Source organism: Pelodiscus sinensis, chromosome 2 (genome assembly GCF_052426305.1).
Source record: "Pelodiscus sinensis isolate ZL-2025 chromosome 2, ASM5242630v1, whole genome shotgun sequence".
In the NCBI taxonomy this organism is placed as follows: domain Eukaryota; kingdom Metazoa; phylum Chordata; order Testudines; family Trionychidae; genus Pelodiscus; species Pelodiscus sinensis.
In genome coordinates, this window is record NC_143053.1 from 257,384,707 (window position 1) to 257,412,677 (window position 27,971).

At 47.1% G+C, this 27,971-nt stretch overlaps 1 long non-coding RNA gene across 1 annotated transcript in view; it reads right to left on the minus strand.

Annotated features, from left to right (window-relative positions):
- Positions 1–2,539: 2,539 nt before the first annotated feature.
- The window catches only part of LOC106732468 (uncharacterized), an 83,244-nt gene continuing 57,812 nt past the window's right edge, over positions 2,540–27,971 (minus strand). The window contains exons 3-4 of the long non-coding RNA XR_003090631.3: positions 16,530–16,629; positions 2,540–4,494 (exon numbers count right to left, since the gene is read on the minus strand). This is a non-coding gene — a long non-coding RNA (uncharacterized LOC106732468). The remainder of the gene's footprint in view (positions 4,495–16,529; positions 16,630–27,971) is intronic.

The following is a 27,971-nucleotide window of genomic DNA, read 5'->3' on the forward strand; positions in this document are numbered from 1 at the left end:
GTTTTTTCAGTAAGCCAATTAGTATGTCTTAGCCAGAGGTCGAACAAGAAACAGGGCTGCATGCATTAGTTGGCTCTTGACATTTTACAGTGTTTTGTTTATCAGTACAATTCGATCTTCAGTTCACTTATTTTTTTTGAAAAAAAAAACCCTACTTTGTTTTGTGTTAATTGGAGGCATTAACTGTGATGACCTGTCAGCGCTGGGGGGTAACTTTACACTTATCAGACTGGTCATATTTCAGTTTGTTATTTATTTGCCTCCAGTGTGTAGCACAATCACCCTGATACCTTTTACCAGCACAGAATTTGGGTCAGGATTTGTTTCATAGTTCCTGCTGAGCAGGAAGTCTGGTAAAACTCGAACACACGCCCTTTAAGCGGCACTCCAGAAACAGGGTCTCCACCTAGGCAGAATGGAAACCACTAATTCTGTCAGGCTAGGTCTACACAGAAGCATTATTTTGGAATAACGGACACAGTCCGTGTCTACACAGCAGGCAGTTATTTCGAAATAATGTCGAAATACTGTCAAGCTGGAGGACGTCTCACTCCAATTCCTGTAACCCTCATTGTACAAGGAGTAAGGGAAATCGGAGGAAGAGGGCTCTATCTCGGACTTTCTGCTGTGTAGACAGTGCCAAAAGCCAAAATAAGCTATTTAAACAAAAGCTACGCAAGTGACGTAGCTCCAGTTGCGTAGCGTATATCGGCTTTAGCTCTGCTGTGTAGACATGTCCTCATTCTACTACAGAGCCACCACATGTGAACCCCCAGCAGGGCGTGAACCCCTGCAGTAAAAGCATGAAGCATCTTTCTTGGAATTAAGTGTAATCCCCTTTTTCATAAGAACATAAGAACGGTCATACTGGGTCAGACCAAAGGTCCATCCAGCCCAGTAGCCTGTCTGCCCACAGTGGCTAATGCCAGGTGTCCCAGAGGGAGTGAATTCAACAGGTAACGATAAAGCGATCTCTCTCCTGCCACCCACCTCCATCCTCAGACAAACAGAGGCTCGGGACACCATTCCTTACCCATACTGGTTACTAGCCATTGATGGACTTAACCTCCATGAATTTATCTAGTTCTCTTTTAAACCCTGTTATAGTCCTAACCTTCCCAACCTCCTCAGGCAAGGAGTTCCACAGATTGACTATGCGCTGTGTGAAGAAGAACTTCCTTTTATTTGTTTTAAACCTGCTGCCCATTAGTTTCATTTGGTGGCCCCTAGTTCTTATATTATGGGAACAAGTAAATAACTTTTCCTTATTCACTTTCTCCACACCGCTCATGATTTTATAGACCTCTCTCATATCCCCCCTCAGTCTCCTCTTTTCCAAGCTGAAAAGTCCCAGTCTCTTTAATCTCTCCTCCTATGGGACCCGTTCCAACCCCCTAATCATTTTAGTTACCCTTCTCTGAACCTTTTCTAATGCCAGTGTATCTTTCCTCCCTGGGTTACTCGGGAGCAGGTCACACTCGCAGGTGTGCCTGGGCGCCTGATGTTTTAACATAAAAGGAGATCCTGAGTACCCCAGTGGTGATGTGGTTTAGTTGGGGTTTTCCCATCCACCCCCTTGCTGCAGTCCCGTTCTCCTAAAAAATATACAATGGTAGTACCTCCAGCCGGCTGGCCCTGTACACACTTCGGGTATGGCTACCCTTTGGCGAAGGATCAATGCCCACAAAACAGATATCAGACAAGATCACAAAGAAAAAACAGTTTCTTTCCATTTCAACCAGAAAGGACACTCTCTCGATGACTTAACCACCTGCATTCTGCTACAAAGACCTTTTACATCTGCACTTGAAAGGGAATCCTCTGAACTGTCATTCATGTTAAAATTCGACACTCTCCGAGAAGGAATGAACAAAGACTCTAACTATCTTACCCATTACCAAGATAGCTTCCCCAATTATCACCTCTAATACCATTAGCTCCCAGACATCTAACTCTCCCCACCTCTAATATAATTAATTCACAGACACTTAACTTCCTTCCTTCCCCCCCCTGCATTCCCCTCCTGTTCTGAAATGTGATTTGTCCTTTTCATGTGTGTTCATTTTTTTAAATTGTATCCTTTGGTATATATGGTTGTGACTATTTTCTTCTACTACTTGATCTGAGGAAGTGGGTCTGGCCCACGAAAGCTCATCATCTAATAAACCATCTTGTTAGTCTTTAAAGTGCTACATAGTCCTGTATTTTCCCTCAAAATTGAACTGAATTGAACTCAACATGGAAGCTGAACATTGTGGGTACATCTAAACTACATCCCTTTTTCAATAAAGGGATGTACATTAGACGTATCAAAATTGTAAATGAAGCTGGGTTTGGACTTTCCTGTGCTTCATTTACATAATGGCGACCGCGGCTTTTTTTTCTAAAAGCCGCTTTAAAAAAAAAAAAAAACACAGTCAAGACGGGGATCTCTCGACAGAAATGCCCCATTCCGGAAGATCCTGTAACCCTCAAAAAAAGATCTTTCAAAAAATGAGGGTTATAGGATCTTTCGAAACGGAGCATTTCGGGAAAAAAACGTGGCCGCTATTATGTAAATGAAGCACGGGAAATTCAAATCCTGGCTTCATTTCCAATTTTGATACATCTAATTTACATCCCTTTATCGAAAAAGGGATGTAGTTTAGATGTACCCTGTCAGTAGCTCAATCATATTACTCCCTAGTGGCTGTCCTTTATGAAAAGATAACAGGCTACTATTGCTAGCCATAAGAGCAGTACATCCTATAAATCACAGAGGTCTACACTGGAACTTTCCTCCAGATACACCAGCTTTGAAAACTATTTTAAAAAATAGGAAAAAAGAAAGGAAGACGAAGGGGAAAATCAAGTATGAGTGAGACAATTTGCCTGGTGGGTTTTCTGAGTTGTTAAGAATTTGTAATTTGCTCTGGCTGTGTTGCTTTAAATGACATGTGTAATGAGAACAGCCACACGTAGACTAGAAATCACACATCTTGTCACTCTAGCTCCCAGCTGGGTTGTCAAGAAGGAAAGGCTTGCATGTGAACTGCTGGCAAAGCAACTGTTCTCATTCTCTCATAAAAACCAGACGCTGCTTCAATTTGTCAGGCACCCTGTTAGCTGGGAAACTCACAATTTCCCCAAACATCAGATAACTTTGCTGTGACAAGTAAAGCTCAAAGTCTGTGGTGATAATGGACAGAGAGAGAAGTGGTCAAAAACTTTGGCAGGCAAAGAAGTTTATTTTTCAAAAATGAAAAAAGTTCAGGAAAACCTGACCCTCTTCTAGAAACTTTCCTCTTTTCAAAACAGTTTTCATGCAAATATGTATCCACTGGTATGAATATAAAGTGAATAAGGAAAAGTTATTGACTTATTCCCACAATATAAGAACTAGAGGGCACCAAATGAAATTAATAGGCAGCAGATTTAAAACAAACAACAGGAAGTTTTTCTTCACTCAGCACACAGTCAACCTGTGGAACTCCTTGCCAGAGGATGTGGTGAAGACTAGGACTTTAGCAGAGTTCAAAAAAGAGCTAGATAGATTCATGGAGGTTAGGTCCATCAATGGCTATTAGCCAGGATGGGTAGGAATGGTGTCCCTAGCCTCTGTTTCTCTGGAGGTGGGTGACAGGGGAGGGATCACGTGAGGATTACCTGTTGTGTTCCCTCCCTCTGAGGCACCTGGCATTGGCCACTGTTGGCAGAAAGGACACTGAGCTAGATGGACCTTTGTCTGACCCCCTCATTTACCCAAAGTGAAAAATTGCAAACAAGATTTGACAGCAATTAGAGAAAACATTGATTTAAAAATCACCAAAAGAAAGGAGCCAGTCCAGTTGAAACCCTGTGAAGTGTGAACAACTTTGACCATGTTGGCAACGTTTTAATTTCCCCCATTTTTCAACCCGTTTGCACAGATGGCAGGCCAGTCAATAAACTCGTGTTCACTAAGAACTGGAGAAGAACTACATCTGTTTTAACCCAGACCGGGAAGCAGAATGGGACAGGTAATCATGGTTCGGTTGCAAATCGAAACCACAGCATGCCTCAGAGATACTACATTCCATTCCCCATCTCAAGGCCCCGTGGGACAGCCTTCGTTCCATTTAGGCGCAATTTAATTATGCTTCGCCATTGCATTTCATCTGAAGCGCTCTCGCATTAGAAGATAGCAATCAGAACTTGTCCGTCTTTGCTCTTCTGAAACTCTTTTCAGTCACATCAATTTAAAAAAAAAAAAACCCTCCAAAACCAAATGTCTCTAAATATAGCTGACGCCAGCTGGGTTTAATTGAAATAGTATAACCTCAGGCCGGCCAAAAGCAATCTACGCACAGTCCTTTTTGCATTATATGATGATCATGCTACAGCTTTGGCTTTTTGTTGGTTTTTGTTCCTCCATTTCCCTCGGTGAAATCATGCCTCGATGTAACATAATGACAATGCATTCCAGGCATATCTTTTAACCAGAAGCCAGTGAAGTTGATTGGTGCCATATGATATCTGAAATGAGAACATAACGTTGGACCGTGCCATGGAATCAAGTAACCAAGGTGATCTCACGGCAAGAATCCTGTGTTGAGATAAAAGCAGGTGTTAGTGGAACCCACATACCTGCTGGCTGTGTCTAGACTGGCAAGTTTTTCCGCAAAAGCAGATGCTTTTGCGGAAAAACTTGCCAGCTGTCTATACTGTCCACTTGAATTTCCTCAAGAACACTGACGATCTCGTGTAAGAAATCAGTGCTTCTTGTGGAAATACTATGCTGCTCCCATTTGGGCAAAAGTCCTTTTGCACAAAAGCTTTTGCACAAAAGGGCCAGTGTAGACAGCTCAGATTTGTTTTGCGCAAAAAAGCCCCAATCGTGAAAATGGCGATCGGGGCTTTTTTGCGCAAAAGCGCGTCTAGATTGGCACGGATGCTTTTCCACAAAAAGTGCTTTTGCGGAAAAGCGTCCATGCCAATCTAGACGCTCTTTTCCGCAAATGCTTTTAACGGAAATTTTTCCGTTAAAAGCATTTCCGGAAAATCATGCCAGTCTAGACGTAGCCGCTGTGTGGGGCACACTGTGCCATGGAGTGGCAATGAAATCACTTTGGCTGTGTCTACACCGGCATGAATTTCCGGAAATGCTTAAAACGGAATACTATTCAGTTTTCAGTTTTTCCGGAAAAGGAGCGTCTACATTGGCAGGCTGCTTTTCCGGAAAAGCCCTTTTTCCGGAAAAGCGTCTGTGGCCAATGTAGATGCGCTTTTCCGGAAAAGAGCCCCGATCGCCATTTTCACAATCAGGGCTTTTTTCCGGAAAAGACTACTGGGCTGTCTACACTGGCCCTTTTCCGGAACAGTGTTCCGGAATAAGGACTTATGCCCGAGCGGGAGCAGAATAGTTTTTCCGGAATAGTGGCTGATTTTGTACAGTAGAGCATCGTTGCTTTTCCGGAAATTCAAGGGCCAGTGTAGACAGCTCGCAGCTTATTCTGGAAAAGCGGCTGATTTTCCGGAATAAGTGGCGCAGTGTAGACACAGCCTTAGAGAGCGGGAGAGAGGGAGAGAGAGAGAGAACGAGTTTGTTCTACAGACTTAGCTGGGAGCCAGCTAGCTTCATAGCTTGTGTAATAGAGGCTCGTGGCCTGAATTCCAGAGATGCTAGGTTCAGTTCTATGCATTGATGTTCTATTAGCTGGTTGATGCTGTTGCAAAAAAACCCCAACATGTATCTGGGTTACATTAACAGCAGTGTGGTGAGCAAGACATGAGAATGTATTCTTCTGCTTTACTCTGTGCTGATTAGGCCTCAGCTGGAGTATTCTTTCCAGTCCTGGGTGCCACATTTCAAGAAACATGTTGGAGAAGGTCCAGAGAAGAGAAACAAAAATCTTGACTGATCTAGAAAACATGAGCTGAGGGAAGACTGAAAGAACTGGGCTTGTTGAGTTTGGAAAAGAGAAGACTGAGAGGGGACATGAGAGTGGTTATCAGGTATCAAAAAGAGAGTTACAAGGAGGGGGAAATATTGTTCTTTTTGACCTCCGATGATAGGAGAAGAAGCCATCAAGTTAAATTGCAGCAAGGAAGGTTTAGGTTGGACATTAGGAAAAACTTCCTAACTGTCAGGATGATTAAACACTGGAATAAATTGCCTAGGGAGGTTGTGGAATCTCCATCTCTGGAGATTTTTAAGGACAGGTTGGATAGACATCTGTCAGGGATCGCGTAGACAGTGCTTGGTCCTGTCACAAGGGCAGGGGACTGGAGTTGATGACCTCTCGTGGTCCCTTCCAGTACTAGTATGCTATGATTCTATGATTCAATGAAAAAAATACACAAATTTCCCTTCCATTTTCTGACCAACTCTTTGTCATTGCTTTGAGCAATGAGGTGAGTTTTGGATGGATTGTGCTTGGATCTTAGGTCAGGTAGGGGGCACTAGACCCGGGGCCTGCGGAAAGCCCTCTGTGATCATGTCAGAACTCAACTCAACCCAACTTCCTTTTGCTGTTTACCCTTCCTGATGCATTGAACATGTGCACTCTGTTGACATGTTAGGCCTCAGTTGGAATATTGTGTCCAGTTCTGGGCACCGCATTTCAAGAAAGATGTGAAGAAATTGGAGAGGGTCCTGAGAAGAGCAACAAGAATGATGAAAGGTCTAGAGAACATGAGCTATGAGGGAAGGCTGAAAGAATTGGGTTTGTTTAGTTTAGAAAAGAGAAGATTGAGGGGGGACATGATAGCCGTTTTCAGGTATCTAAAAGGGTGTCATAAGGTGGAGGGAGAAAACTTGTTCATCTTGGCCTCTGAGGATAGAACTAGAAGCAATGGGCTTAAACTGCAGCAAGGGAGGTTTAGGTTGGACATTAGGAAAAAGTTCCTAATTGTCAGGGTGGTCAAACACTGGAATAAATTGCCCAGGGAGGTTGTGGAATCTCCATCTCTAGAGATATTTAAAAGTACGTTAGATAAATGTCTATCAGGGTTGGTCTAGACAGTATTTGGTTCTGCCATGGGAGCAGGGGACTGGACTCGATGACCTCTCGAGGTCCCTTCCAGTCCTAGTGTTCTATGATTCTATGACAGATTTCCGAGAAGTAGGTTCCGGACCCAGCTTTTGGTGTCAAGATACTGCGACTGGGAGTATCTCTGGGGGCAAGGGCACATCTAGGAAGGAAGCGTGGCAGAGATGAGATTCTTCCCGGGGGCTGTAGCTCAATAAAGATGCATCTACACGGCACCATTATTTCGAGCTAACAACGCGAATGTCTACGCAGCCATTCCGTTATTGCGAAATAATTTCAAAATAATGGACGGCTTATTCCAAAATCTGTAAAGCTCATTTTACCAGGAATAACACCTCTTCCAAAAGAGCTATTTCAAAATAAGGCATGTGTTGACGCTCCACTGCTTCTGTTTCGAAATACTCCCTCCCCTGGGCCATTCTAAATTATTCCTCCCCAGTGCCTCCTGGGACTCTAAATCGAGATAGCATGTCTATATTAGTGAAGCTGACCTCGGACTCATTTTGAAGCTTCCCTGCAGTGTAGACATGCTATTTTGAAATAAGCTATTTCGGAATCACTATTCCGGAATAGCTGATTCCGAAATAAGCGTGCAGTGTGGACGTACCCTGAAAGAGCTGGCAGCAGTATGTGAAATATCCTCTTTGCAGTTAAGGGATGGAGTGGCCCATTCATGAGAGGGTCCAAGGAAGCAGTGAGGAAAGATGGACACTTCTATGCTCTGAATTTCAATGGACCTGTTGGGGGATATTGGGCCGGCCTCTTCCTCACTCTGTGTCTCAGTTTTACCAGCTGTCCAATGGAGCTCAAGATGCTGACTCACCTTTGTAAAGCACTGTGCAGTCTGTAAAGACAGCCAGGGTGGGAGTGTGATCGCAAGGGCTGTGTCTAGACTGGCCAGTTTTTCCGGAAAATCAGCTGCTTTTCCGGAAAAACTTGCCAGCTGTCTACATTGGCCGCTAGAATTTCTGCAAAAGCACTGACTTCCTACTGTAAGAAATCAGTGCTTCTTGCGGAAATACTATGCTGCTCAGATTCGGGCAAATTCCCTTTTGCGCAAAGCTTTTGCGCAAAAGGGCCAGTGTAGACAGCTGAAATTTGTTTTCCACAAAAAAGCCCCAATCGCGAAAATGGCGATCGGGGCTTTTTTGCGGAAAAGCGCATCTAGATTGGCACGGACGCTTTTCTGCAAAAAGTGCTTTTGCGGAAAAGTGTCCATGTCAATCTAGACTCTCTGTTCCGAAAATGCTTTTAACGGAAAACTTTTCCGTTAAAAGCATTTGCGGAAAATCATGCCAGTCTAGACGTAGCCAAGGTGTAATATTTCTAAGGCCCTGGCTTGTTGTGGAAGGGCTCCTGTGACCGGCGCAAGCTGCAAAGCAGATCCCAAGGAGCACAGCAGGCAGCCACAGAGGTGAGGAGAGAACTATTCAGGACAGGAGTATGTGTAGTCACAGCCAGGAACTGTGCAGCTGGGAACATATTCCTCTTTGTCCTTCGGCTCTGAGTGGTACATGAAAACTAGCCCTTTGGTTTCAGCTAATAACAACGTTCACCGATTAAGGGTTAACTGATGAAGGCGATGAAGGGTTAACTGAAGCTGGAGAGATCAGTTAAGGCACCTGGGGAGTGGGCCAGGCCCAATTCATGATGGAGCCCAGCTGGGGGAGTAGCTGCGTGGTCAACATAAAGGGAGAAACCTGATAGAGAAGGGGGTAGGAGGGATAGAGCAGGCTGGGGAGCTGATTTTGAAGGGACTGGGCTGCTGGCTGGCTGATATGTGGCTGGCGGGCAAGGCAGAGAGAGATGGAAGAGGCAAGAAATGAAACGGAGACCAAGCTAGACCCTGAGGACAGGGTCAGGAGGAAGATCAGATGCAAACTCAGGAAACGGTGGATTCTCTGGAACCACAAAAATGGTCAGCAAATTGGGAGGAGAAAAACATATGGGGAAAATAACACAAATAGTAAAAATTGCAAGGTAAGGCCTTGAAGATAGGGAATACCCACCAAAGTTGCCTCTAATCTTTTCCATCCATGCGCGGAATAAATTTTGTGTGTCCTGTGGCGTGTGTGGATGTGCACCACCCATAGAAACAAAAAACCTAGCTATGGCTTCTCTGCTAATCAGTTGGGTGGCATTTGGATCCTCTCCTAAGATGTGGCACAAGTACCCAGCTTGCAGGGAACTGAAACACTAGTCCTCTGAGGATTTTTGAGGGAACCAAAAAAAAAGTGTTGAAGATACAGTTAGAGCTAAGAAACTACCAGGATGGGATTGTTAGCAGAATATTAAAAGCAAAGAAGAAGTAGGGAAGCTACTTAAGACAGGAGGTGAAAATAAAATTAAAATAAGCTGCCAGCGACCCAGATTTTAGGGTGAGATTCCAGTTACAGGCTGGGGACTGACTGGCTAGGCAGGAGTTCGGCAGAAAAGGACCTGGGGATTACAGTGGATGAGAAGCTGGATGAGAGTCAACAGGGCGCCCTTGTAGCCAAAAACAATAATGGCATATTGGGGTGCATTAGAAGGAGCGTTGCCAGCAGATCTAGAGAAGTGATTATTCCCCTTTATTCAGCACTGGAGAGGCCACATCTGGAGAATTGTGTCCGGTTCTGGGCCCCTCATTAAAGAAAGGATGCGGATGCATTGAAGAGGGTCCAGTGGACGGCAACCAAAATGATGAGGGGGCTGGAGCAAGTGACCTATGAGGAGAGACTGAGGGATTTGGGCTTATTTAGTTTTCAGAAGCGAAGAGTGAGGGGGGATTTGAGAGCAGCCTTCAACTTCCTGAAGGGAGGTTCCAAAGAGGCTGGAGAGAGGCTGTTCTCAGTGGGGGCAGGTGGCAGAACAAGGAGCAATGGTCTCAAGTTGCAGTGGGGGAGGTCTAGGTGGGATATTAGGAAAAACTATTTCCCTAGCAGGGTGGGGAAGCACTGGGATGGGTTCCCTAGGGAGGGGGTGGAATCTCCATCCCTAGAGGTTTGAAGTCCCAGCTTGACAAAGCCCTGGCTGGGATGATTGAGTTGGGGTTGGTCCTGCTTTGAGCAGGGGGTTGGACTCGATGACTCCTGAGGTCTCTTCCAGCCCTAGGATCCTATGTTTCCTTACAGAAAAGGAGGGGCAGTACATGGTGTGCCAATGAAATATCAGAAGAGGAAATAAAGCAAGGCGGAGGTGAAGATGATGTTTTAACTGCTAATAGCAAGTTCTCAATGGCTTAAGGGAAGAATCATAGAATCATAGGACTGGAAGGGACCTCGAGAGGTCATCGAGTCCAGCCCCCCGCCCTCAAGGCAGGACCAAGCTCCGTCTACACCATCCCTGACAGATGTCTATCTAACCTGTTCTTAAATATCTCCAGAGAGGGAGATTCCACCACCTCCCTTGGCAATTTATTCCAATATTTGACCACCCTGACAGTTAGGAATTTTTTCCTAATGTCCAATCTAAACCTCCCTTGCTGCACTTTAAGCCCATTACTCCTTGTCCTGTCCTCAGAAACCAAGAGGAACAAATTTTTGCCTTCCTCCTTGTGACACCCTTTTAGATATTTGAAAACCGCTATCATGTCCCCCCTTAATCTTCTTTTTTCCAAACTAAACAAGCCCAGTTCATGAAGCCTGGCTTCATAGGTCATGTTCTCTAGACCTTTAATCATTCTTGTCGCTCTTCTCTGTACCCTTTCCAATTTCTCCACATCTTTCTTGAAATGTGGCGCCCAGAACTGGACACAGTACTCCAGCTGAGGCCTAACTAGTGCAGAGTAGAGCGGCAGAATGACTTCACGAGTTTTGCTTACAACACACCTGTTGATACAACCTAGAATCATATTTGCTTTTTTTGCAGCAGCATCACACTGTTTACTCATATTCAACTTGTGGTCCACTATGACCCCTAGATCCCTTTCCGCCATGCTCCTTCCTAGACAGTCGCTTCCCATCTTGTATGTATGGAACTGATTGTTCCTTCCTAAGTGGAGCACTTTGCATTTCTCTTTATTAAACTTCATCCTGTTTACCTCTGACCATTTCTCTAACTTGCTAAGGTCATTTTTAATTATGTCCCTATCCTCCAAAGAAGTCGCAACCCCACCCAGTTTGGTATCATCTGCAAACTTAATAAGCGTACTCTCTATCCCAATATCTACGTCATTGATGAAGATATTGAACAGTACGGGTCCCAAAACAGACCCTTGAGGAACTCCACTTGTTATCCCTTTCCAGCAGGATTTAGCACCGTTAACAACAACTCTCTGACTAACAGTTATCCAGCCAATTATGCACCCACCTTATCGTGGCCCTATCTAAAGTTGCAGTGGGGGAGGTCTAGGTGGAATATTAGGAAAAACTATTTCCCTAGGAGGGTGGGGAAGCCCTGGGATGGGTTCCCTAGGGAGGGGGTGGAATCTCCATTCCTAGAGGTGTGAAGTCCCGGCTTGACAAAGCCCTGGCTTGGATGATTGAGTTAGGGTTGGTCCTGCTTTGAGCAGGGGGTTGGACTCGATGACTCCTGAGGTCTCTTCCAGCCCAATGATTCTATGTTTCCTTACAGAGCAGGAGGGGCAGTACATGGTGTGCCAATGAAATATCAGAAGAGGAAATAAAGCAAGGTGGAGGTGAAGATGATGTGTTAACCGCTAATAGCAAGTTCTCAATGGCTTAAGGGAAGGTTGCTGCCAGATCGAGTAACTTCAGGGTATCAGATGATCTGGACTAAGTCCAATATTCCAATGCCTCGAAGATGCTACAGATGCCAAAAAAGTGGATCACGTAGCAAATAATTGCAAAGGCAAAACACAGTGCAGAAACATGGGGCTGGCCATTCGTATGAAATCTGCGAGGAAGGGGCAGAGGAAAAGCCCTGGAAAACGCAGCTCAGCATATGAAAGATGAACGGAGGAAAAGCAAGTTGCTGAAATGTAAAAGGCAATAGAGGTAGAGGTTGCTCAGAGAGATCTGAAGGGGAATAAAAGTGGAAGGGTGGTAATGGAAAAAAGACAATCTGATATAGGGAAAGGGACGAGCCAGCAGCAAATCAATAGGGAGGGAGTCACAAGTGACAGCAGGATGAAAGGTGGTTGACATAGAAACAAAGGGATGGATTGTGTTTATGATCGATACAATAAGTGGTATGTCTCAAACTGGAAAGAAAACAGAGAAAACGAGAATTGTAATTAACGCTGCTGGAAAGCACTTACAGGCCAGCAATTTATCAGTGGGATGACTTTCCACTTTCCTAAGTGAAGGAAATATTGACATTTTTAAAAATGGGGTGAAAACACCTGGGCAGGAACGAAAGAAAAAAATACAAGTTGCATGAAAAAGCCAGATGTAGCGTGCATATAAGCAGGGGCAGATGACCATTTTGCGGGGCCCAGGGCAGCATAATTTCGTGGGGCCCCCCTTTGCCATGGCACATGCATGGGGCTTCTTGAAGCGCGGGGCCCGGGGCGGCCGCCCCGCTCGCCCTGCCCTAAATCCACCCCTGCACATAAGCCACTTGGCCAATAAAAATAAAATCCCAAGTTATGACACAGAGACATGATAAAGAGCTTCAGGGGGTAGCCGAGTTAGGCTATGTCTAGACTGCAGGCTTTTTTCATAAGAAGCTTTTCAGGAAGAGATCTTCCGGAAAAACTTCTTCCGAAAGAAAGCGTCCACACTACAAGGCTACGTCTACATTGGCCCCTTTTCCGGAAGGGGCATGTTAATTTCACGAGTCGTAATAGGGAAATCCGCGGGGGATTTAAATATCCCCCGCGGCATTTAAATAAAAATGTCCGCCGCTTTTTTCCGGCTTTTAGAAAAGCCGGAAAAGAGCGTCTACACTGGCCCCGATCCTCCGGAAAAAGCGCCCTTTTCCGGAGGATCTTATTCCTACTTTGAAGGGCGCTTTTTCCGGAGGATCGGGGCCAGTGTGAAGCTCTTTTCCGGCTTTTCTAAAAGCCGGAAAAAAGCGGCGGACATTTTTATTTAAATGCCGCGGGGGATATTTAAATCCCCCGCGGATTTCCCTATTACGACTCGTGAAATTAACATGCCCCTTCCGGAAAAGGGGCCAATGTAGACGTAGCCCAAAAGTGCATCGGAAAAAAGTGATCTGCTTTTTTGAAAGATAGCATCCACACTGAATGGATGTTCTCTTGCATATAAGCTGTGATTACTATGGACGGAGTGGCCACCGGGGCACCTGTGCTTTTTCCTCTTTCCTCTTCTTGTGAAAGAACTCCCTCCTCCCCATCCACACGTGCCTTTTTCTGAAAGAGCTCTTTCGGAAATAGGATTCTTTCTCGTAGAATGAGGATTACCAGTGTTGGAAAAAACCCTCTGTTCTTTCAATTTTCTTTCGGAAGAATGCGATGGCAGGGTGGACATAATTGACGTTTTTTCGGAACAACGGCAACATGCTGTGGAGGGCTGTTTGCACGCATGTATAAAGGTAAAGCAGAACTCACATGAATGTGCATTATGGTCTAACACGGTGTAGCGGGGTGGTCCAGGCATAAAAAGGGTTAAAACAGCTCTGGGAGAGGGGCCAATCATGAGCAACCCTGCAGCAGCCAATCAGAGCCGAGGAGGGCTGTATAAAGGAGATGGGTGGCCCAGCTAAGCTCATTCCCTCTCCAGCCCTGAAGGGAGAAGGACCTAGCTGCCTAGTCAGCACAGACAGAGCAATGCTGCGGAAAGGCAGCGTGAGGCAGGGGAGCTCCAGGCTGAGGCCCAGTGACTGGGGCCTGAGGGGTACTAGGGCTGCAGGGAGGCAGCCAGCAGGTCCACACCTTGCCTGTGAGGAGTGGCCATGTCAGACAGCAGTTTGCCCCTGAGGTTAGGGGCTAGGTGAAAACTGGCAGTGGGTCATTGAGGCAAGGTGGGTAGGGGAGGCTGGGGGTTCCCTGACAGGGAGGACCCCAGAGTGTGGGGGTAACCAGAGGGAAGGGCATTGGGTCTGGAAGGGATGCAGGTTCTAACGCCAGGTGACGGCGCCATTAGCAGAAAACAGGGAACAGCAGGCATGACACCAGCCAGAAGGGGGTGCTCCGGCCCTGAGCGCTGCTAATTTCCAGCGTGACCAGCCGTGGCAATGAGTCGTGTCCTGTTACCCACGGAGACAGCGCTGCATCTTCCTCAAGCGAATCCGCCACTTACTGGCGCAGCATCTTCCTCAAGCGACTCTGCCAGTATCCCAGGGCCGTGATCTCATCGCAGGTGGATTATAGGGGACACTTCTTGAAGGGCTGTTGCCGCTCTATCTGTGGCCTGGCCTCTCGTGTCAGTCCCTGTGTTTCGTACGCCACGTTTCAATGCATGAATGGCCAGCGTGCGGATTTACCCTTCTCTGGGCGTCAGGGTTGCACGCTCAGGGCCGGCCTACAACATTTTGGCACCTGAGGCGGGGAGCTCAAATGAAGCCCCCGTACCCCCTCCCTTGGGCCAAAACTCAGAAAGGTCTCAATTCTGCCTTCTTCCTGTTCTCCTCCTCTCATGGGACTGCTCTGCTACCTACCTCAATAAAGGAGAATTAACAGCAGCAGACACGATTTTCTACACTCTGGGTCCTACTGGCACCCCCCCCCCCCACACACACACACACACAGAGTCTGGCACCTGAGGCAGCCACTTCAATTCGCCTCATGGTAAGGCCAGCCCTGTGCTCACTGCCCCGGGGGAGGAAAAGACTCAACCACGGTTTGGTCCTGAGCTTCCCCCTTGTTCTGAGGAGAATGAAGAATAACTCCTCCACCTTCCTACCAGCTCAGCTGTGTTGCCCAATTGGGCCAGAGAGAAGACTTTGCTCACTACCAGCCCTGGCCCACCCAAATATATGTGGAAGGGGAACGAGCATTCCCAACAAAGGCTGCTCCTCTTCCCTTTGCTGACCCAGGATGGGGGTAGCCCAGGCTTGCTTCCCTGCAATCGCCTTGCCTTCATTTATTTCCCTGTGTGGATACATAGGACAAGCTGCGTTCTTGTCCTACAGAACCTGTCCTTCTGGACAGCACCATGACCCAGGCCAATATCACTGTAGTTCTTAGTGTTCAATATTGGTATTGCTCTCATGCCCCGGCTGGGATTCGGTTCCCTTTGTGCCGGGTGTTCTACAACCTCCAGGGCAGCCTCAGAGGTACAAACACCAGAGTTATGGACCAACTGGACAACCGGTAGAAACCCATCCCCCCAGCAAATATTGTATTGTCATGACTCATAGACTCATAGACTTTAAGGTCAGAAGGGACCATTATGATAATCTAGTCTGGCCCCCTGCACAGTGCAGGCCACAGAATCTCACCCACCCCTCCTAGAATAATCCTCTCACCTATATCTCCAATATTGAAGCCTTCAAATACTTTGAAGGCCCCAAGATGCAGAGAATCCTCCAGCTGTGACCTGTACCCCATGCTACCCTGGAGGAAAATTCCTTCCCGACCCCAAATATGGCGATCAGCTAAACCCTGAGCATGTGGGCAAGACTCACCAGCCAGACACCCAGAAAGTTCTCTATAGTAACTCCTATCATCCCTCCATTGACCTATTTCCCACTGAAAATGAATGGTCAATTAGTTACCAAGATCATATTATCTCATCAACCCATGAGCGTTAGCCCTGGGGCTGAGGACATTGCTTCGGGCTGCATCCACAACACTGGGGGAGCTTTGGGCATGGGGGCGGGGGGCCAAGTGCTTCTGACCCACAGGAGCACCGGGGCACAGAACTTTAGCTGGGAGGAGCCAGAGCTGGCCCACAACATTTTGTCACCTGAGGCAGGGAGCTCAAAGGAGGCTCCCATAGCCCCTAGCTTGGGCCGAAACTTTGGAAGGTTTCAATTCTGCCTTCTTCCTGTTCTACTCCTCTCATGGGACTGCTCTGCTACCTACCTCAATAAAGGAGAACTAACAACTTAAAATGCCTTGTTCAAAAAGTGTGAACTAGTGGCGCCCCCGCCACAGTCTGGCACCTGAGGCGGCCGCCTCAGTTTCCCTCATGGTAAAGCCAGCCCTGGGAGGAGCGCTGGGGTTTCAGTCTTGTGGGTCTGCTCATGGCTTCAGTCCAGCAAAGGACACCAGGGTGTGGGTTTTAAGCAACAAAGAAAGCTCTGGTTTCTGCCCCAGGCCTCCCCCAGTAGCTGAAGACGTGAGCCTCAGCACGTGCACCCCGTAGCTAAGTCCATAGTGTCTTGAGAGTTATGGCGCATTGCTCAGCGACGAACAACCTCCACTCCCGACGTGCTCTGAGGTTCGACTGTAAGAGGAAGACTCAGTCCCTGGCTCAAAGCACTTCCTCCCAGATTCTCAAAGGTATTTAGGAGCCTATCTCCCATAGGTTTCAGTGGAAGTTAGGCACCTCGATACCTGTGAGGATCTGGGCCTTACTGGACAAATATCCAAAGCTGTAACAGTCAACATTCAAGCCAAGTGTTGAAGGTCGGTATCTTGTTAGCTGCATTTTTTTTCTCCCCCAAACGATGCCCAAAGTGATGTCTAGCCAACAAACTCCATCAACGAGAATACAAGGTACCCACCTTGTCCACCTCTTGGATGACAGGTTGAGGTCCGGTATTGGAGTCCATCAAATAATAGACTTTCCATCCTGACACAGGGATTTTGAAACTCGGTTCCACCCTAAATAGGAACAAAGTAAAAAATCGTGGAATTATTATTTTATTTTATTTATTTATTTTACAAAATGACCGATTCCATTCCAACCTTCTCAAGCCATTTTGACTTTATTCTTTCCCCTCTGATGTTTAATACCACATCATCAACATGTTTACACTTTTGTATTATCAACAATGATAGAAATGTCCGGATGATACATTTGAGAACAAAATGTTCCAAGCGTCGCCTGTCCAAGCTAGACACAACCCAGCCCCACGAAATAGTTTGAGTTCATGGAACTCGCAATTTTGGAGACTTGTCTATCAGTTCTATTTAGTCTATGGGAAGAAGAGGGAAAACTAATTAGATGGTGCCTGTGCTCCCAAAGGACGAAAATGCCACCAAGGTCTCATGACCTCTCTTGCCACCATTTGGCTCTGCGAAGAGATTGTGCTTCACTCTGCCAAGGGGGGATGAACTCCACTGAGCTTTCTCACAGCATCCAGGGAAGCACGTTTTCCACTGGGGTAGCTTCTTTAATTGAGTGTCCTTATCGAAGCACGAGCAAATGCTTACTGTGAAGTGTGGGCCAGGGCAGATTCCTTGGCCCTAACTTCAGAGCCGCAGAAATCCAGAGCGGAAAGCAACCTCCCCTCTGGTCCGTTTGGTTTTCCGGAGCACGTCCCCTCAGCAGTAGCTTCAGGAGCAGTCCACTGAAGTGCTGTCTCGAACCGCTAACCTCCCAAAGGGTGTTGCACTTTTTCCTTTCTCTGCCTTTTCCTTCTCACAAAATCCTAGGGCTGGAAGAGACCATAGGAGTCATCAAATCCAGCCCCCTACCCAAAGCAGGACCAACCCCAACTCAATCATCCCAGCCAGGACTTTGCCAAGCTGGGACTTAAAACCCTCTAGGGACGAAGATTCCACCCCCTTCCTAGGGAACCCATTCCAGTGCTTCCCCACCCTCCTAGGGAAATAGAATTTCCTAATATCCAACCTAGACCTCCCCCACTGTAACTTGAGACCATTGCTCCTCATTCTGCCATCTACCACCACTGAGAACAGCCTCTCTCCATCCTCTTTGGAACCCCCCTTCAGGAAGTTGAAGGCTGCTCTCAAATCCCCCCTCACTCTTCTTTTCTGCAGACTAAATAAGCCCAAATCACTCAGCCTCTCCTCGTAGGTCATGTGTTTCAGCCCCCTCATCATTTTGGTTGCCCCCACTGGACCCTCTCCAATGTGTCCACATCCTTTCTATAGCGTTGGGCCCAGAACTGGAGGCAACACTCCAGATGTGGCCTTCCCAGTGCCTAGCAGAGAAATAATCACTTCTCTGGATCTGCTGGCAATGCTCCTCCTAATCCATCCCAATATGCCATTAGCATTCTTGGCTACAAGGGCACCCTGTTGATTTCTGCTCTCATTGTATAAATGGTGGGGTATAAAGAGTGAAATGAAGGGTCTGGGAATTTGTTATCATGGGGATGGGGATACAGCATAAGCAGGTGTAACTACCACCAGGGAGATTTGAACCAGGTACTGTGGTAGCTTAGTATAGGAGCCTCTACCCTCTGAGCTAAAAGCCGCCTGGACTAACCCTACATCCAGGCCACCTCTGCTTCTGAAGGAACGCTGTCTGACTCCTTCACAAGCTAGAATCTGATCTTACTTATGCCAGCTTCACATTGACATAAATCCCCTTCTAGCGCACCCCCAAGAGAAAAATGGTGGAACTCATGTGATATGTGCTCACCCTGCATTGTGCACCTTGCTAGTTTATTATATCCCTTGACTTGTTCTGCCTTTCCAACAGGATTGTGTACCATTAATAACTAATCTTTGAGGATGGTTATCCAGCCAGTTATGCACCCAGCTTACAGTAGCCCCATCTAAGTTGTATTTGCCTAGTTTATTGATAAGAATATCATGTGAGACCGTATCAAACGCCTTACTAAAGTCTAGGTATATACATTCACTGCTTCTCCCTTATCCACAAGACTTGTTATCCTATCAAAGAAAGCTATCAGATTGGTTTGACATGATTTGTTCTTTACAGATCCATGCTGGCTGTTCCCTAATACCTTGACACCTTCCAGGTGTTTACAGATGATTTCCTTAATTACCTGCTCCATTATAGACTCATAGACTCATAGGCTGTGTCTACATTGGCACCCCTTTCCGGAAAAGGGATGCTAATGTAGACTTTGGAATAGGCAAATCCGCAGGGGATTTAAATATCCCCCGCGGTATTTGCGTTAACATGGCTGCCGCTTTTTTCCGGCTTGGGGAAAAGCCGGAGAAAAGCGCCAGTCTAGACGTTATTCTCTGGAAAATAAAGCCTTTTCCTTGAAAGTAGGAATAAGAAATCCTCCGGAAAAGGCTTTATTTTCCAGAGAATAACGTCTAGACTGGCGCTTTTCTCCGGCTTTTCCCCAAGCCGGAAAAAAGCGGCAGCCATGTTAATGCAAATACCGCGGGGGATATTTAAATCCCCCGCGGATTCGCCTATTCCAACGTGCTACATTAGCATCCCTTTTCCGGAAGGGATGCCAGTGTAGATGTAGGCATAGACTTTAAGGTCAGAAGGGACCATTATGATCATCTAATCTGACCTCCTGCACAGTGCAGGCCACAGAATGTCACCCACCCTCTCCTAGAATAATCCTCTTACCTATATCTCAGATATTGAAGTCTTCAAATAGTTTGAAGACCCCAAGATGCAGAGAATCCTCCAGCTGTGACCTGTACCCCATGCTACAGAGGAAGGCGAAAAACCTCCAGGGTCTCTGCCAATCTACCCTGGAGGAAAATTCCTTCCTGACCCCAAATATGGCGATCAGCTAAACCCTGAGCATGTGGGCAAGACTCACCAGCCAGACACCCAGAAAGTTCTTTATAGTAACTCCTATCATCCCTCCATTGACCTATTTCCCACTGATAATGGATGGTCGATTAGTTACCAAGATCATGTTATCTAATCAAACCATCCCCTTCATAAACCCATCTAGTTTAATCTTGAAGCCAGAAAGATCTTTTGCCCCCACAACTTCCCTTGGAAGGCCGTTCCAGAACCTCACTCCTCTAATGGTTAGAAACCTTCGTCTAATCTCAAGTCTACACTTCCTACTAGCCAGCTTATATCCATTTGTTCTTGTGTCCACATTGGTATTAAGCTTCAATAATTCCTCTCCCTCCCTGGTATTTATCCCTCTAATATATTTAATGAGAGCAATCATGTCCCCCCTCAGCTTTCTTTTGGTTAAGGTAAACAAGCCAAGCTCCTTAAGTCTCCTTTCATAAGACAGGTTCTCCATCTTCCCTGGCACAGAAGTTAAAGTCGGAAAAAAGCGGCGGCCATGAAAATGCAAGTGCCGCGGGGGATATTTAAATACCCCGTGGATTTGCCTCTTCCCAAGTGCTACATTAGCATGCCTATTCCGTAATAGGGGCCAATGTAGACGTAGCCTGAGTGTTCAGCTATCAGAAATTAGGTTTTTTTTTTTCCAAGCTCTCTTTTGGTACAAGAGCTTGGGTTACCTCGCTGGAAGAAGTTCTACGTGCTTATTCCTGGATTCAAGAAGAACGAGTTGTTTGTTTGTTTGTTTTATTTGGTGGTGGCAGCCAATCTCCCATCATCAAGGAATCTGTGAAGTTGGGGGAGTTTTTTGAAGCTGCAGCCTATAGAGGCAAAGTACTTGGTTAAGGCTGCTACACACATTATACACATAACACAATCACAGCTCATGCCCCATATCCTTAACACCTATTACCAAGTTAGCCCCTTTCTACAGAAAACCATCACGGCCTAATTATGATATAACGTTCCCAGAATCCAAGAGAGGAAAAATCCTAGAGGATAAAAAAAGAGCAAATCCATTTACTCAGTGAAACTTTATCTGTTAATGTGCTTATTACCTCATTAAAAAGAAGTGTAGAAAAATAAACAACGTGCATGGTATGTTTTTCAAGGTAGTTTCCCCTGCTTTTCAATGTTTTCTTTGGGTGTTTTTTTGGAAGAGAGCCTCTGACGGGAGCCACTGTGATCTAACAGGTGTTTATTTGCACAGCAGTTAGCTTTTACAAGGCGCATTATTTCTCCAGTAGACAGGAGCAGTGCAGCGAACAGAGGCCTGTAAAAAATGTTCTGTGTGCAGCAGGTGTACTAGGTGCGATAAAAATGATTGCCAACAACTCCCAAACCCAGCAGGATTGGCAACCGCCTTTCAACTCTTGTCCTAAGCCAGTGAAGTGGGTCCTCTGGAGGGCTGCCGGGGCTGGGCTGGCCGGCCCCATTGGAGTGCCCAAAGGTGAGGGGGGGAGTGAGAAAGTGAGGGGGAGATTAGGCAGGGAGGCCACCTACCAGTGGCAGGCAAGAGGGTGGAGCCCCATCCCTAGCTGGCCACTCTCCTGATGGTGTGACTGCCCCCGTGATCACTCTGCAGGATAGCTCCCCCCTGCGCTCACTGCCCCCAGTGGCAAGTGTGAGGATCACACCCTTCCGCTATGTCCTCCTTCCCTTTTCATGTGTCGCAAAACTATCACATTTCAGAATGCCAGAATGAGGAGCAATGGTCTCAGGTTGCAGTGGGGGAGGTCTAGGTTGGATATTAGGAAACACTATTTCCCTAGGAAGGAGGTGAAACACTGGGATGGGTTCCCTAGGGAGGGGGTGGAATCTCCATCCCTAGAGATTTGGAAGACCCAGCTTGACCAAGCCCTGGCTGGGATGATTGAGTTAGGGTTGGTCCTGCTTTGAGTAGGAAGCTGGACTCGATGACTCCTGAGGTCACTTCCAATCCTGGGATTCTGTGATTCCAGGTACATCCCATTTTCCTGGCACAACCAATCCCTGGCCTTGCTTTAAGTTAAAATAAGAGGAAGCTGCCTAGCAAATGTGGTGGCCCTAGAAGTTCCTGCAGAAGATCTATATTGGTACAAATGCTTGTGGAAATCGAGCACTCATACTGGAAGGACCCAGATGGCCATATTGAAAGGTACAGCTCTGTGGCAGGAAGAGGAGCTAAGGTCTCCAACTTGGAAGGGACTTCTCTGAGGAAGAAATAAAGACTCAGGTGGCCATCTTGAAATGTAGTTTGAAATCTGTGACAATAGTAAGGAGGAGAAGAATGTCTGAAGTTGTTCTCACAGTCTGAGCTCACCTGCTATTACATGGAACAGTTTCATTTTTTCAGGAAGAAGGAGATATTTCAAAATCACATTAAAACTCCCAGAGATTATTAGTTCTTCTGGGCAAAGATCTTTCTGCTTCCAGAAGATAGAATAGGTTATTTTATGGGTGAAGGGAGCCTCATTCTGCCCCCCACCCTCCAGAGAGCAGAGAATGGATGATTGAATTTTAATAATTTCCTACATGGTGCTCAGTTCAAAAAAACATGAATAGCATTGGAACAGAAATTACCGTTCCCCTTCAAATGGGAAATGAACTATTTCTAAGGCTCAGAAGAGAGACAGAAAGCTTTGTTGATTGTTCTTATTATGAGGTGAGGTTTTCTCATGCTCTGTTGATGAGGGCCATCTAAACGATCAACAGATGTTCACTGTAGGTTCTTATATCACCCACCTCACCCTAGTATATGAATACCTTCCAGTAGGCCGTTAAGGCCTGGTCTACCCTACATGGGAAGTCGAAATAAGATATGCAACGCCAGCTGTGTAAATTATGTAGCTGAAGTCGACGTATCTGAAATCCCCATCCATACGGCGGGAGGTTGATGGGAGTAAACGCTTCCATCTGCTTCCTTTTCTCCTTGTGAGGAGTGGGAATACGAGCGCCAACAGGAGAGCTCTTTAAGCTCAGTTTAGCGGGTCTGTATTACAACTGCTAAATCGAACCCTAGAAGATCGAAACATGGCAGCGTCGATTTTCCATGAACCATAGACATTGCCTAAGCACTGTTACCAACATCAGGTGCATGCTATACAATAAGTCCAAGCCAAGGTGAGGCGTGAGGTCATTCTCTTTCTCTCATCCTCTCCCTAAGGCAGGGGTGGGCAAAAGGGGCCCTGTGGGCCGGATCCGGCCTGCCAAGTGGGTTGATCCGGCCCTCAGAGGCCCTGCCACTCCCCCGCCCCCAGGCCAATCAGGGCTTGGGGGCGGGGGAGTGCACAAAGTTTCCTCCACACTGCTTAGAAGTGCCACGCTCTCCAGACAGAGCAGGAGACTTCGTGCACTCCCCCGCCCCCAAACCCTGATTGTCCATGGGGCGCAAAGTCGCCTAGGGCGAACCTCTGGGAGGGTAAAGACTTGACGCACTCCCCCACCCACAGATCACCATGGTCTGTGGGTGGGAAAACAGGGAAGCAACCTGGCCCTGCCCACTCTGCTTCAGGCCCCGCCCCTTCCGGTGCAGCCCGGGGCCACTTCACAAATTTACATGTGCTGTGGTGCGCTTTGTTTTGGTAGGTATAACTGGGTTGCACTCGCCTCTCCTGAGTGCCCCCTGGTGGCCACGGGGGTGTGGCCTGCATTCTCTGTTTCTGGAGGCTCTTCAGCGACTCCCCCCCTCCAGCCTAGTCTCACGCAGTCTGGGTGCAAAATAAAACAAATCCTTTCCTGGGTACAAGTCCAACAGGGCTTCTCTCAAGGCCCTCTGGAATGCCTCTCAGTTTGATCTCACTCTGGGATAGAGCGGCACCCACAGGGCTTCCTTCCTGGAGGGAACATTTTTGCCCTCTCTGAACCCCTCTGGTTCCAGCCCTTTGGCTGAGTCACGACCCAATCCTCCACCCCCCAACCTCACACACACACACACCAGGATGCCTCAAGATCCAGGTCACTTCCCCCAATGGTTAATGGAGTGTTGGGAAGGACCTGACCCCATCCTCTACTCAGGGCCCCAGCTCAAGGACCCTGTAGATCAGTGTTTCTTAAACTTTTTAAGACCGAAGAACACCGAACAATAATTTTTTTTTTATGCGGAACACCAAGGATTTTTTGGTGAGCACAAAAAAAAGGGGGGGGGGGGAGCTGCCCCTTTAAGGGTGGCCATTTTGAACTCTGTTCTCCACAGCACACCTCTGACTGCCTCACAGCACACTGGTTTAAAAGACACTGCTGTAGACAGCAGTTGTCTGTTGTGTCTATCCCACTGTTGCTCTAATGATCTGAGCCACTTCCCCGTGGTCTTGCTCCATCTTCACCGTTTCCTCAGGGATCTGTGCTGCTCGGTGTGAGCTCTCCACACTGAGCTGTCTGTGGAACCACTACTTTTCCAGCCAGCTAGTCACCCCATCTTCACTCCTTGAGCGCCACACAGCAGCTACCTGCTGCTCTGACCTACAGCTTCTTTTATATGGCCTTCCTGGCCCCTGATTGGCTGCTTCCCCTCAAGGCCAATCAGGGGCCAGGAAGGCCATATAAAAGAAGCTGTAGGTCAGAGCAGCAGGTAGCCCTTCTATTGCACTTTTTCTGGGATGGGATATGGCAGGACCACATGGCCACCAACAGGGCACTTCATGGACTAGTCCAGCTCCTCACAGTAGAGTTTGGAGGTTTTGGGGAAGGGAAGAAAAAGTAAACACTGAGCAGTGGGAATGAGGCCGTTCAAAGGAGATCCCTTTTATGTGCAGTAGAAGATGGTGAGTTTTGTGATGGCTTGTGGCTCACCTTGTGGGAACTCCTTAGTCTCTGCAGCGCTACATGGGGTCTCATCTCTGGCACCCCCATGGCCCTGCAATGGCCTTTCCCAGCCTTTGACTTCCTCCAACTCCCCTCTTGGCATTGTGGGCCTGGCCTTCCAGTCAAGTCACACGGAAGTCTACCCCCCTTCTGAGACAACATGAACAGGTCCAAATGAAAGTTCAAACACATCTCCAAAACAAAACCCCTTTTCTGCCCCTTCCAGTGTAGTTCCCTTGATGGCCTATCCTCAGGGCTTCCTCTGTAAGGGCCTAACCTGATCTTATAGAGTTCTTCCTCTGTTTCCTGCTAGTCAAACCGTATCCCCTGGCTTTTCTCTACCAGAGAGACCCGTCCCTCTGCAAGCACCCCACAACTGAACTCCCTGAGTCTATTTATAAGGCTTAGGTTTGGCTCCTCTAACTAGGATGCAATTTGTTAATCATCTCCAGGTGTGGAACATGACTATTTGGGGTTCTTTCCCTTGCTTTGTAGGTGGCAGGGGATAAGTATGTGGTCCTGAATTCATGTGGGAATTTGTTCCAATCTTTTGGATTAGCCCCTGAGAGAGTGATTAATCCTATGTTTTTTAGCCTAACCTGACTGAAATGACACTAATTTATAACATCTAACGATTTTAAGGGCCTCAATGTTAATCACCTGAATCCTTCCTAAATTACCCAACTCAGCAGCCTGATTTTCAAAAATGCTAAACATCTCAAAGTGCCCTTTGTCTTCTGTCAGGGCAATGTGAGTTTTTAAATGTGCACCTATCTAATTTATGTCAACCAAAGGTAAATGCTAATTTTGGTCATATATAGACTTACAGGTAAGTCATCATGTCCATAGATTCCAAGGCCAGAAGGTCCCCCTGGGCCCATTGAGTCTGAGATCAGGTACAAACCATTATAGCTCATGGGAGAAAAAATGAGTTTGGGGAACCCAGGTGGATAAAAGTGGACATGCTTTAGGTGCATACTTAAACACGCTTGCTCTTTTGGGGCTGGGAACCTATCATAAGTAAACCAATTTACCAGCCAAGTCACCAGCCAAGTTTGAACACAGTAGCAAAAGACCCACATTCTCCTTGTGTTACACACTCGCTGCCTGCAAACGATTATCCTTAGAATCTGAGTTCTACAGCGTGAGATGAATGGTGGCTGTACAGCGGTAAAGACAGCAGTAGACTTACAGACAGTGCCTGAATGGAGCATGGTAGGTGGTAGGCGGGAGTGGCTCTTCCCCACTGTCAGTCTCCGAGGGAGGCCACACCCCTTTGCTCTGGTTGTTTCCGAAAGGTAAACAAGAGAGAATTAGTAGAACTCTGTGGATATCCATGGATATCCGCATCCCTGGAATGGGGATATCCACAGCTCATTTTTGTGGATACAGATGTGGCTGTGAATACAAATTTTGTATCTAGAGCCCTGAAAACTTGCAGGTCTCTACTTTATATCTGTGGATCATTTTTGCAGATGCAGATGTCTATTTTTTTATCCCTGCAGGTCTCTAGGAATTGGTCGTTTACGATGCTCAGGCCTGGGGGCGGGGGGAGGAGGGAGTATCCACACACAGTCTAGGTTGCTCAAGCATGGGGGCTGCGTAGTTGGCAGGCAGGCTTTCTAACCTACAGAGGGGGAGTACTGCCACTCCAGGAGTCTAGTGGCATTCAGGGATATGTGTCTGCACAACTCCACCACCACCCAGATCAGGGCCCTACCAGCAGCAGCCCAGTCTGATATTGGGTCAGCAGGTATCCCACCGTAACACACTGACCCCACCTCCAGAAACACACCTAACCGATGGTAGCCTGGTTCCCAGGGGCTGCATCTGTAGCTGAATCCACTAGCCCTATTCCATCTCCTCCGGATATCTGGCAAGTGGCAGTCCCAGGAATTCTTCTGCATCTGGCATGCTGCATGGTCCCAATCCTGGTGCAGTCTCCTCCAGACGATTGGCATCCTCTGTGGCCTCCAACTCCTGCAGTGGGCTGGAAACCTGTGGCCTCAGCCCCACAAGGGGTCTGAGGACCAGATGGGTCGGGTCTGGCTCCTCCACTGGCTGCTGCCCAACTGAGCTGCAGCGCTCCCCTTTTATACTTCTTGTTCTTGGTTTGGCCCCGCCCTTCCACTTCCAGCAGGCTGGCAAAGTCCTTCCAGATTCCACCCATCAGGGGGCGTCAGGCTCTCCCCTGCTGTCAGTCTTAAAAAGAGGCCACACCCCTTTGTTATAAGCACTTTCTAGAGGTGAACCAGCTTCTCTTTCAATGCATTTTTATTTTAGTGAGCGTGTGGCGGATTCTACACTCAGCTCGACGTGTCCATCCCGGGGGATCATGAATTTTAATTTGATCCATCAGTGCATTACTGCTGGGTTGCTAATGGAAAGCTAGCACTCTTAACTGCCTAGTAAAAGGTCAGGCTCTATAAATGTACTTAGCTTGCCTTGCATATTGCATCATGTTTACCATTGTCTTATTAAACAACGCATTTTGGGTTCAGCTCACCGAAGACACTTTAATCCTTGGAATTATCATCAATCAAGTCCTGTGATCCTCCAAAGCAGAAGAGAATGTCCCTCTCTCTGCCTGACAACCTTTGAGCACTTTGGTCGCCTAGAGATCCCAAGTTGTTGCTTCAAATCTAAAAAGGACTTATGTCGCTCATTAAGTCATAAAGAACAGGCAGCAAAGGATGTAGCGGGGACAAAAGTTTCCCTACCTGGTAGTTACTTCCAAAATACTTTGAAAAAGAAACAGTATGTGTTTATATATCCTATAAGCAGACTTATCAAACTAAAAAGGGGTGGAGGCAAACCTCACATTATTATGCCCTAAAACAGAGAATATCTTATTGCCCTTATATAAATCCATGGAATGCCCACATCTTGAATACTGCATACAGACGTGGTCTCCTCATCTCAAAAAAGATACACTGGCATTAGAAAAGTTTCAGAGAAGGTCAACTAAAATGATTAGGGGTTTGGAATGGGTCCCATAGGAGGAGAGATTAAAGAGACTAGGACTTTTCAGTTTCGAAAAGAGGAGACTAAGGGGGGATATGATAAAGGTCTATAAAATCATGAGTGGTGTGGAGAAAGTGAATAAGGAAAAGGTATTTATTTATTCCCACAATATAAGAACTAGGAGTCACCAAATGAAATGAATAAGTAGCAGAATTAAAACAAACAAAAGGAAGGTGTTTTTCACTCAGCGCACAGTCAACCTGTGGAACTCCTTGCCAGAGGATGTGGTGAAGGGTAGAACTTTAACAGGGTTCAAAAAAGAGCTAGGTAGATTCATGGAGGTTAGATCCATCAATGGCTATTAGCCAGGATGAGTAGAATGTTTGTCTGGAGATGGGTGACAGGGGCAGGATCATGTCAGGATTACCTGTTGTTTCTCCCTCTGGGGAAACCTGGCACTGGCCACTGTCAGCAGACAGGATACTGGGTTGGATGGACCATTAGTCTGACCTAGTGTAGCCGTTCTTATGTTCATTGCCTTCCCAAAATTGCCTACACTTCCCAACTGCCCATGAAGGGCTGGGGCCACACTACGTGGCAGCTCGGTTCCCCAGCAGCTCGGGAAAGCTGGGGCCATGCCGCAGCCCTGGCTCTCACCAGGGGTTGGGCAAGGCTTGTCTAGAGGGGTGAGGGGAAAGATTGTGAAAGGGCATGGTCTTGGGGAAGGGGTGTGGCTTTGGGAGAAAGGGGTGTGGCTTTGGGA